The 9800-nt window shown below is 40.1% G+C and overlaps 1 protein-coding gene across 4 annotated transcripts in view; it reads left to right on the top strand.

Annotated features, from left to right (window-relative positions):
* PSD3 (pleckstrin and Sec7 domain containing 3) overlaps positions 1 to 9800 on the top strand; it is a 682522-nt gene that overhangs the window by 64232 nt on the left and 608490 nt on the right. The gene's annotated exons all lie outside the window — the stretch shown is intronic.

Here is a 9800-nt window from a genome sequence, read left to right as displayed (position 1 = left end):
GTAGAAGAATAAAAGAATGGCTACTCCATGGAGCAGCCCTGAGGGTTGCTGGTTGCCCATTTTTATGGTTATTTCTTGAGGATGTGCCAAACAAGCGGTGGATTATTCATGCCTCCCCTTTTCAGACTACATAGGGTAACTTCCAGATGTTGCCATGGCATTTGTAAACTGTCATGGTGCCGACAGGAGTGTAGCAGTAAGGACAACTAAAGGTCATTGTCATCGCCTTTTGGTTTGGGTGGGTTTTAGCTGTCTTCTTTACTGCAACATGTTTCATCAGCAAGGTCTTTATGACCAGTATCTCCTGCTTACCTCCTATCTCATCCTGTGACTTCGAATGCCTTAACCGTCTGGGAATGCAGCCCAGTGGGTCTCAGCCTTATTTGACCCAGCCCCTGTACAAGATAGAGTTGCTCTGGTTCACACTCCTCTGACAATTGTTAACAGTTTTTATATACAGCAAGATTTCTTTTAAAGCACTACCATAACTCAGTCATTTGGGAAAAGTATAGTCCCTTAAGCTTGTTTGTAGTTCTTCTGGGCTTCCTCATGAATTGAAAACGACTGCCTCCATCTCTCTTTCTCAGAGTTAAAGTAACCAAACTTACTTTGGCTTTGCAAACTGAGTTTATTCCAATAATTTAAACATCTCATTGACAACGTCCAGTCTTTGGGATGCTTGCTTACTTGTATGCCCCCAACTCCACCCTCTGGGGTTTACAGAGGCAGGGAGGGAGGATGGCCTACCTCTGACGGAGGAGCTCAGGGTCCTCAGATCCATGCTATACTCTCGGATGCTGTTTCCCCAGCAGAGATGGGATGTTCCTGCATTCCACTGGAGCGGACTACTGCTGATTCACACTTAGCGCTTTCTCAACTCTGGAATCATCATCTTGCTGATTTAGTCCCCCATGGTGTGGACACCCCCAGGGCACTGTGTGTTTTCTGTTTTGCCCCTATTCCAGCTGGTCTACCCCAGCTCTCCTGCGATGATGCTGGCCCTAACTTAGCATCCCTCCTGAATGACTGCTGTGTGGGAAGCCTCGGAGGGCAAACTGGAACCTTCCTCTGCCTGAACTGGCTACTCTGCCCTGTGCTTTATCCTGGGATACCCAGGATATCCCACAACCCCCTGCCAGACTCCTAATCCTCCATCCCCCAGTATTGCCCAAATCCATCGCACACAGACCCATCTCTGCCAGTCATCTTATTCCTGCAATCCCCTGGAGGAGAAGGGGGCTTTCCTCCTCTTCACCCTGATTGACTGTACCATGAAGCTGTGTGTTCTGGACAGCCAAGCCTGGCCCTTTCATTCCTTCACATCATAGCTCAATAATGCCCAGCTTTCAAGCTGATTTTATAATGAAAAAGTTATATTTTGAATGTTAGACTTTGAATGCCAATATTTTCTTGTTCTTTGGCAACAATTTAAATTCCCTCAGATGAAGAAAGAAGGTTAAATGCAGTAAACTCTCCGATGCACCTACACACAAAATACAACATATTAGCCCTGTTGAGTGCATTTGTCTCCCACTTTGCCTTTGTACTCAGCAGGCGTGGGATTTTCTCCCATTTAGATTCGAATCCTGGCTCTACCACTTGCTCTGGGATCTCACACAAGTTACTTAGCCTGCCTGTGCCTGTTTTTCTTTCTCTTTTCTTAATGTGCACAGGCAAACAAGAATATTACCTTGTGTGATTGTTTGGAGAGTTAAATGACTTACTGCATGGAAAATTTTCAGAACAGTGCTTGGCATATCCTAAGTGCTCAGCAAATGAGAATGATGATTATTATGAGCTCAATCCTTGTCCAAAGTATTTTACTCAATTAATGGTTGAAAGATCACACAGTGAGGCAATAGATTAGGAAGTCTGAGGATCAGCCCAAAAATATGAGTTTAATTGCATTCTTTCCTAAAAAAAGAGATCACTTGTAAGAGCAACTCTTCCTGCCTATTGCAATCATAAGTGAAATTGCAGTAATAGTAGCCTAAGGAGGTGAAAAGGGTATGGCCCTTCTCACCTGCAGTTCTGTTCAGATGAGCCACGTGACCCTGGATAAGCCATGTCACTTTCCAATCTTTCTCCCGTGGTTTCATGAGATGTCTAGGTTTCTTTCAGTAAAAAATTATGTTCCTTATTTCTCTGAAGAAAGAGCATGCCGATTTTCGACTTAGACTTGTGGAGTAGCATCCGCCCAAAACTCCCTTGGATGATTGAGTCCTGCTTTAAATGGGCTTCTTGTACAAGAAAAATTCAAACAATTTTTTCTTGAACTTTCCACAAAACAATGTTTTTCTTAGATCTGCTCAAATAGAGTATGCAAATTAAATACTCCTGATCATAGTGGTGCCCACCTGTAGTCCTAGCTACTCAGAAGGATAGCTTGAGCCCAGGAGTTTGAGACTGCCATGAGCTGTTATTATGCCACTGCCCTCCAGCCTGGGTGACTGACTGATATCCTGTTTCTGAAGAAAATAAAAAAAGAAAGAAAAAAAAATTGGAGTTGTCTAAATGTGTATGCTTTGAACTCTTTACCTCAAGTTCTTTCTTTTTCTTTTTTTTTTTTTTTTTTGAGACGGAGTTTCGCTTTTGTTACCCAGGCTGGAGTACAATGGCACGATCTCAGCTCACCGCAACCTCCGCCTCCTGGGTTCAGGCAATTCTCCTGAGTAGCTAGGATTACAGGCACGTGCCACCATGCCCAGCTAATGTTTTGTATTTTTAGTAGAGACGGGGTTTCATCATGTTGACCAGGATGTTCTCGATCTCTTGACCTCGTGATCCACCCGCCTCGGCCTCCCAAAGTGCTGGGATTACAGGCGTGAGCCACCGCACCCGGCACCTCAAGTTATTTTGTTTAAAGGCACTGATGAATTTAATTGTGAAATTCTGTATGAATAAACCAATAGCAGTAAATGTTTAAGCAACCTTTGAGAAAGCACTTTCTTAAAAAACAGCAACAACAAAAACCTTAAAGCATTACATTCATTTCTGTTACTCTGTTTACTCATCATAGTGTGGCTGTTTCTAGTGATACTTATCAAATGTTCTTCAAAGTATTCAATGTGGCCCAGATTTTAATGCTTTAAGATCTTGGCATAATTGTTTGACTATCATTTTTTAAATTTTTGATAACTGTAAGTGGTGATAGCTAATCTTTAATGTTATAGTCATAAGAGTTTGTTTATAATCTGCATATTCTATGTGATAGACCTAGGACAAATATTGTTTGAAGAAAAGTTCAAGAATCATCTTTAGTTTCATCTTATATTATCTTGACCTGTTAATTAATTTACACAAGTATATGTTGTCTAACAACTATTCATGTGTTAATTTAACTGTCTTCCATTTTCTTACATGGAAGAGTATATTAACAAACTATTTAAATACTGTAACCACATCGTCTTGCACTAAAGAAATGGCCAAGATGAGTATAAACATCATGACATAGGTTTAAGCCAACTATGCTGATGAGAAGGATATTCACACATGAATTTTTTTCACTTTAGTTTTCTTGAGTACATGTCCTTTATTCAGACCAGTAATTACTCATTTTCCATTGTTTACTTTCAGTTCTCCAAATTCATCCCTTTCTTCTTACTCTTCCTATTTTTTCTCTCTCTTTTTCTTTCTTTCTATCCTTTTTTCTTTCTTTCTCCCTTTCTCTCTCCCTTTCTCTCTCTCTCTCTCTCTCTCTCTCTCTCTCTCTCTCTCTCTCTCTCTTTCAACAGTCTTGCTCTGTTGCCCAGGCTTCAGTGCAGTGGCACAATCTCAGATCACTGTAACCTCCACCTGCTGGGTTCAAGTGAGTCTCCTGCCTCAGCCTCTCAAGTAGCTGAGATTACAGGTGTGTGCAACCATGCCTGGCTAATTTTTGTATTTTTAGTAGAGATAGGGTTTTGCCATGTTGGTCAGGCTGGTCTCCAACTCCTGAACTCAGGTGGTCCACATGCCTCCGCCTCCCAAAGTGCTGGGATTACCAGCATGAGCCACCACACCCAGCCACTTTCTTCTTATTTTCTATTTACTTTTAATTTTAGATCATATTCTACTGCTAGTTGAATGCCTTTCTCCATTCAGACTTTAGAGACTGTAAAATTTCCTTTCTGGGACCTTTTAAAATCATGTTATTTTTTTTTCTGGTTCTCTCTTTCTTCTCTGTAATATGGTATTCCTTCCTGGTATGCCATGCTTTTTACAGAATTTTACTAATTGTGATTGTTTTTTGAGCTCTATATTTAGAAATACTGTGGTTGAAAGTAAACTATCAGTGCCGTAAACTGCCCCCAATACTTACGTATCTGTCAATAAAGCTGTATGGAAATAATGAAATTAGACAATGGTTTATAGTGAGCAGTCTCTGCTGGAATACGCCTGTTTTCTTTCAAGTGGAAAACAGGCTTTCTTGTTTCAAGGGATAATACTTTTCTCAGTAATCCATAGTGCCTTGCCATCCCCAAGGCAGAGTTACTTGATCTGAGCCAAAAGACTGCATAGAATGGTACAGTTTCCCCCAACATTGACACCCGCTTTGTGCATGTAAGTTTAGAGACAGATTCTGAATCAACCTTTAGGAAGATGAACAAAATTAGCTCTGATGGACTTTGTTCAAAACACATGCAATTAAGAGGGAAAAAAAAATGTTAAATTCTAAAGGACTTGCCAAACTATGTTTCTAGAATTTCCATGAATAAAAAGTAGAATCTAATGGTATGAAAGCTGGAAAGACCCCAGAATCCTCTAGGTAGGGGTCCTCTTATTTTAAAGATGGTGAAATGAGGTCCAGCAGCCACTCACTGGGAGTGATTGCTAGGACCAGAAGTAGCACCCGGCTCACTGCATTGCCCTCATTGGAGTTGGCTGGAGATGCCAGCATCTCCTTAAACCCGTTACTGCAACCTTCTGGAAATCTAACGGATATGCTAAAACCTAAAGAAATCAAAGGATATATTTTCCTAGTGTTTTGATTTCATAAAGATTTACTTAAGTAAAAGTTAAACTCAGATTGTCAAAGCTACACCATGGTTTTGAGCCTTTTCTTGTATTTGTGGACTGCTTTCTGTGGATTCTGGTATAGGTACATTCCGTTTTCCCTCATTTTACATGTATTTTTAAAATGAGAAGGAGTTTGTGGGTAGGGCTGTTTTAATAGAAACATTTGGGAGGAAATTCCACATTTCCAAAGCATACCGTCAACATGGAAAGAAACAAATGTGTTGATTTTTCCTTTGGGTCTGATGTTTCTGCTTGAGTCTTAGTCATAGCACAATATATGGAAAACTCATAGGATGTTTTTTTTTTTAGCAAAGGGAATGAAATAGAATAGTTATCTAAAGAAACAAGACATCCAGGCAAGAACCCAAGCACCTGGCTTTCTAAGATACATAGCCTCATTTGGAGTCGCCACTCTTCCTGTGTGTGTGGAGTATGACTTTTATAGACACAGACTTAAGTACACAGAAATCTGCTTATATTTTTCTATAATGAAACCTAAAGTCTGTCTTAAACCTCCATTTTTCCTGAAGATAGAAAGTCTAGTCAGTTCCAAGCGTACCTATCACAGCAAGGATTTTCCAGTGATTTTAGGATTTTCCTTGCCTCCTCCTTCTTTTCCCTGAAGGGTGATATAAATTCCAGGGGCTTGACTAGCACCATAACCAGGGCAGGGGTCACACGGGTGAAAGTGTGTATTCTCCAACTGTCCTCTTTCCTACTGTGGCATCCAGTGAGAACAGTCCTATCTGGTCCTTAAGGGTGGTTCCCTCTGCACCTACTGGGGGTGAATTCATTTCTGTCTCCCTGTGGGCTGCCAGGTGCCTACCTTTATCTTAACCAAGAGATACTTCTTATGACTCCACATCAGAACCCTGGCTTTTCTCTAAGTACACTTCCCATTTTTTCTATCTTTATCTACATTCCTCCATCTATTTGTAAAGGTCTTCCTCACCCCAATAATCTTGTCTCAAAACAATATTCAAATTGAAAAATATTCTAAGTTCTGGCCACAAAAGTCCCTTCTGCCTCTCTGGCCACACTCTGTCCACATACACTTGTAGTTGCTGTCTTGGGTCTAGGCTCATGGGACTGTCTAGACCCTGTAGGCACTTGTGACTTGGGCCCTAAACTCCTCACTTTTACATTCCATTTTTAAACTGAACTTAGCACAAGGCAAGGCACAAATATATAGAGAGTGATAGATAGGTAGGTAGATATCTATCCAATTCTCTCTCTCTCTCTCTCTCTCTCTCTCTCTCTCTCTCTCTCTCATTAGCATCGTTAGAAATAAAAGCACAGTATAGAGAATCAAGAGGCCCGCCGCAATCCCCAAGGCTGCCACTCACAGCCTGTGTGACTTTCAGAGAGTCCCTCAGCTTCCCCAAGACTCTATTCTTCACCAACATAGGAAACCTCTTTCCATATTGAAATCAGGTGCGACATCTTTCTGATGGGCCAGCCTCCCCTCTGAACTCTTCCATCAGACAGGATTCACATATGATGATACGTTAGCTATGTTGTGAAAAGCATTCAAGTATGACAATATACTATCTGTGTTTTCACCATTCGAAGTGCTGTTTAGTCATTGAAACCTAAACTATTTAATGTCATTTAATAAAGTGACCAAAATGTAAAAAAAAAAAAAAAATCTTATTCTAATATATTGTACTTACCTGTATACCTGTCTATCTTAATAACTAGATATATTGTGTTAAAGTGTGTTCTTTTGCTTTCTATCTATATACAACTGCGTTTTCCTCCTCTAAAGTGCTTATTATAGGATGAAATGAACAGTTCAGGAGTAATGTATATACATACTGTTTATTCATACCTCTCTCTGTATATGTATAAATCTTCAAGACTCCACCTCAAATGTCAGTTCTTCCAAGAAGCTCTGTGATTCCTCCAAGCCAGAAATAATCTGTTTCTGCTCCAAACCTTTTAGCATACTCGATTCTCTCATATCGCTCACCACATATTTATATTTGGGTTATTTGCATCCTTTTCTGCCTTTCTAGATTGCGAGGTGCCTGAGAACAGAAGACATTCAGTCTTATTTATTAAAGAACAGCCACAGGATTTGAGTGTGTGAATGCTTGAATATGTTTTCTGAATGAATACAATGATGGTGTCCATCAGCTTTCACTATGATAATGTTGTGTTTTAAGAGAAAGTTCAGTGGCTTGCAGCAACAAGCATTTATTTCTCCCTTGGAGGTCATGGGCAGTCTGCGGTACTGCTGCTCCAGGCTGCCTTTTGCTTCACATGTGCTTCCTGTGTCTTTAGTCTGGGACACAGGCTGAAGGAGATATCTCTATCTGGAGTGTGCACTTTCCATAATGGATGGACAGTAAACGGAAGGTTGGTGAAAATTTTCCAAGATTATTTTAGCCGGCAGCTTGCAGGAGTCCCTAGTTCCTTCATTCCATTAGCCACAGCAAGTCAGCCAGCCTAACCCGACTTCACTTGGACGTACATTCCTCCTAGGGGTGGGGGCAGGACAGGCTCAGGGGGGAGAGGAAATATTTACAGAAAAATAATATGATGTACCCCAAAGATAACGAAGAATTTGGAGTGAAAAAGAAGCAGAACCAGAGGGGAGATTCAGTGCTGTAGCAAAGGTACCACCAAGATAAGTAGCTGCCCTCAAAAAAGTGTTCACATTAAATTTCCATTTTTATAGATGCTGCAGTTGTAGAGTTGTCATACATGTAGCTCTAGCCTGCTTGAAAATATACACAGGTGGAGGAAAATACAGATCAGCTATAGAATAACATGCAGGCTTAAAACCCTAGAAGAAAACCTACACAATACCATTCAGGCATAGGCATGGGCAAAGACTTCATAACTAAAACACCAAAAGCAATTGCAAGAAAAGCCAAAATTGACAAATGAGATCTAATTAAACTAAAGAGCTTCTGAACAGCAAAAGAAATTATCATCAGAATGAACAGGCAACCTATAGAATGGGAGAAAAGTGCTTGCTCTTTGTCAGTCTTCACATCTGGCAAAGGTTTAATATCCAGCATCTACTAGAAACTTAAACAAATTTGCAAGAAAAAAAAATCAAAAAGTGGGAAAAGGATATAAACAGGCACTTCTCAAAAGAAGACATTTATATGGCCAAGAAGCATATGAAAAAAAAAGCTCATCATCTCTGGTCATTAGAGAAATGCAAATCGAAACCACAATAAGATGACATCTCACACCAGTCAGAATGGTGATCATTAAAAAGTCAGAAAACAAAGGATGCCAGTGAGGCTGTGGAGAAATAGGAACACTTTTACATTGTTGGTGGGGGTGTAAATTAGTTCAACCATTTTGGAAGACAGTATGGTGATTCCTCAAGGATCTAGAACCAGAAATAACCATTTGACACAGCAATCCCATTACTGGGTATATGCCCAAGGGATTATAAATCATTCTGCTATAAAGACACATGCACATATATGTTTATTGCAGCACTATTTACAATAGCAAGGACTTGGAACCAACCCAAATGTCCATCAGTGATAGACTAGATAAACAAAATGTGGCACATGTACACCATGAGATACTATGCAGCTGTAAAAAAGAATGAGTTCGTGTCCTTTGCAGGGACATGGATGAAGCTGGAAGTCATCATTCTCAGCAAACTAACACAGGAACAGAGAACTGAACACCACATGTTATCACTGATAAGTGGGAGTGAACAATGAGAACACGTGGACACAGGGAGGGGAGGGAGCACATTAGGACAAATACCTAATGCATACAGGACTTAAAACGTAGATGACGGGTTGATAGGTGCAGCAAACCACCATGGCACATGTATACCTATGTAACAAACCTGCACATTCAGCACATGTATCCCAGAACTTAAAGGAAAGAAAAATTTATTATAAAATAAAAAAATGAAACGAAAGTGGCGTTACATCCTTCAGTGAAGTGATCCGGGAGAAATGATAAAGAAGGATAATCTACTTGGGATCTGTGTTTCTTGGAAGATAAAGACAAAGTAACCTCAGAGATTACATCAATACTTTCTCCTCATAACAGTTGCCAATCCAAAGCAAATAGCGTGCTCATATTTGTCAGGGTCATTGGCAGTGGTTCTCCAAACCTTTGCCCCTTATCATATTTCATTGTGCGTTTCTCCTTCCTGCTACTTGCCTTACCTATTTCCTGTCCCTTCTCTGGGCTTTCTTTTTCTTCTCCAGTGACTTGCCGCATCTTTAAGAAGTGGCGTTAAACATGCTATATGGCGTGATTCATTATTAAGAAATGGAAAATAAAACTGCATTTCAGAATGCTGGTTGGGGTTCATGAAAAAAAGAGAGAGAATAACACACAGGCTTTCCCCCCAGGGACTCAGAATGAGCAGCTCCTTTTGCCATCTGACCCAGGCTTAGGGAAGAAATGGAGGGTGCAATCCTAATGAAGTGAAGTTTCTTCTTAAAAATTTTAAAACATCTTTATTGGGATATAATTCACATGTCAGAAAATTCACTCATTTAAAGCATACAAGTCAGTGGCTTTAATATATTCAGAATTTTGTGGCTATCACCACCATCTAAATTTATAACATCTTCATCAACTCAAAAAAAAGCAATCGTATGTCCACCAGTAACCTTTCCCTATTAACTACCCTCTAACCCTAGGCAATAAGTAATCTACTTCTGTCTCTATAGATTTGCCTATTATGGACTTTGCATAAAAATAAAATCATATAATATTTGGTCTTTTGCCACTTCTTTCTTTCACCTAGCCTATGTTTTCAAGACTCATCCATGTCATAGCATGTGTCAGTACTTCATACATTT

The sequence above is a fragment of the Saimiri boliviensis genome, chromosome 13, assembly GCF_048565385.1.
Source record: "Saimiri boliviensis isolate mSaiBol1 chromosome 13, mSaiBol1.pri, whole genome shotgun sequence".
Lineage (NCBI taxonomy): Eukaryota > Metazoa > Chordata > Mammalia > Primates > Cebidae > Saimiri > Saimiri boliviensis.
Note: the sequence above shows the minus strand (reverse complement) of the source record. Positions and strands in the feature narration are given on the sequence as shown.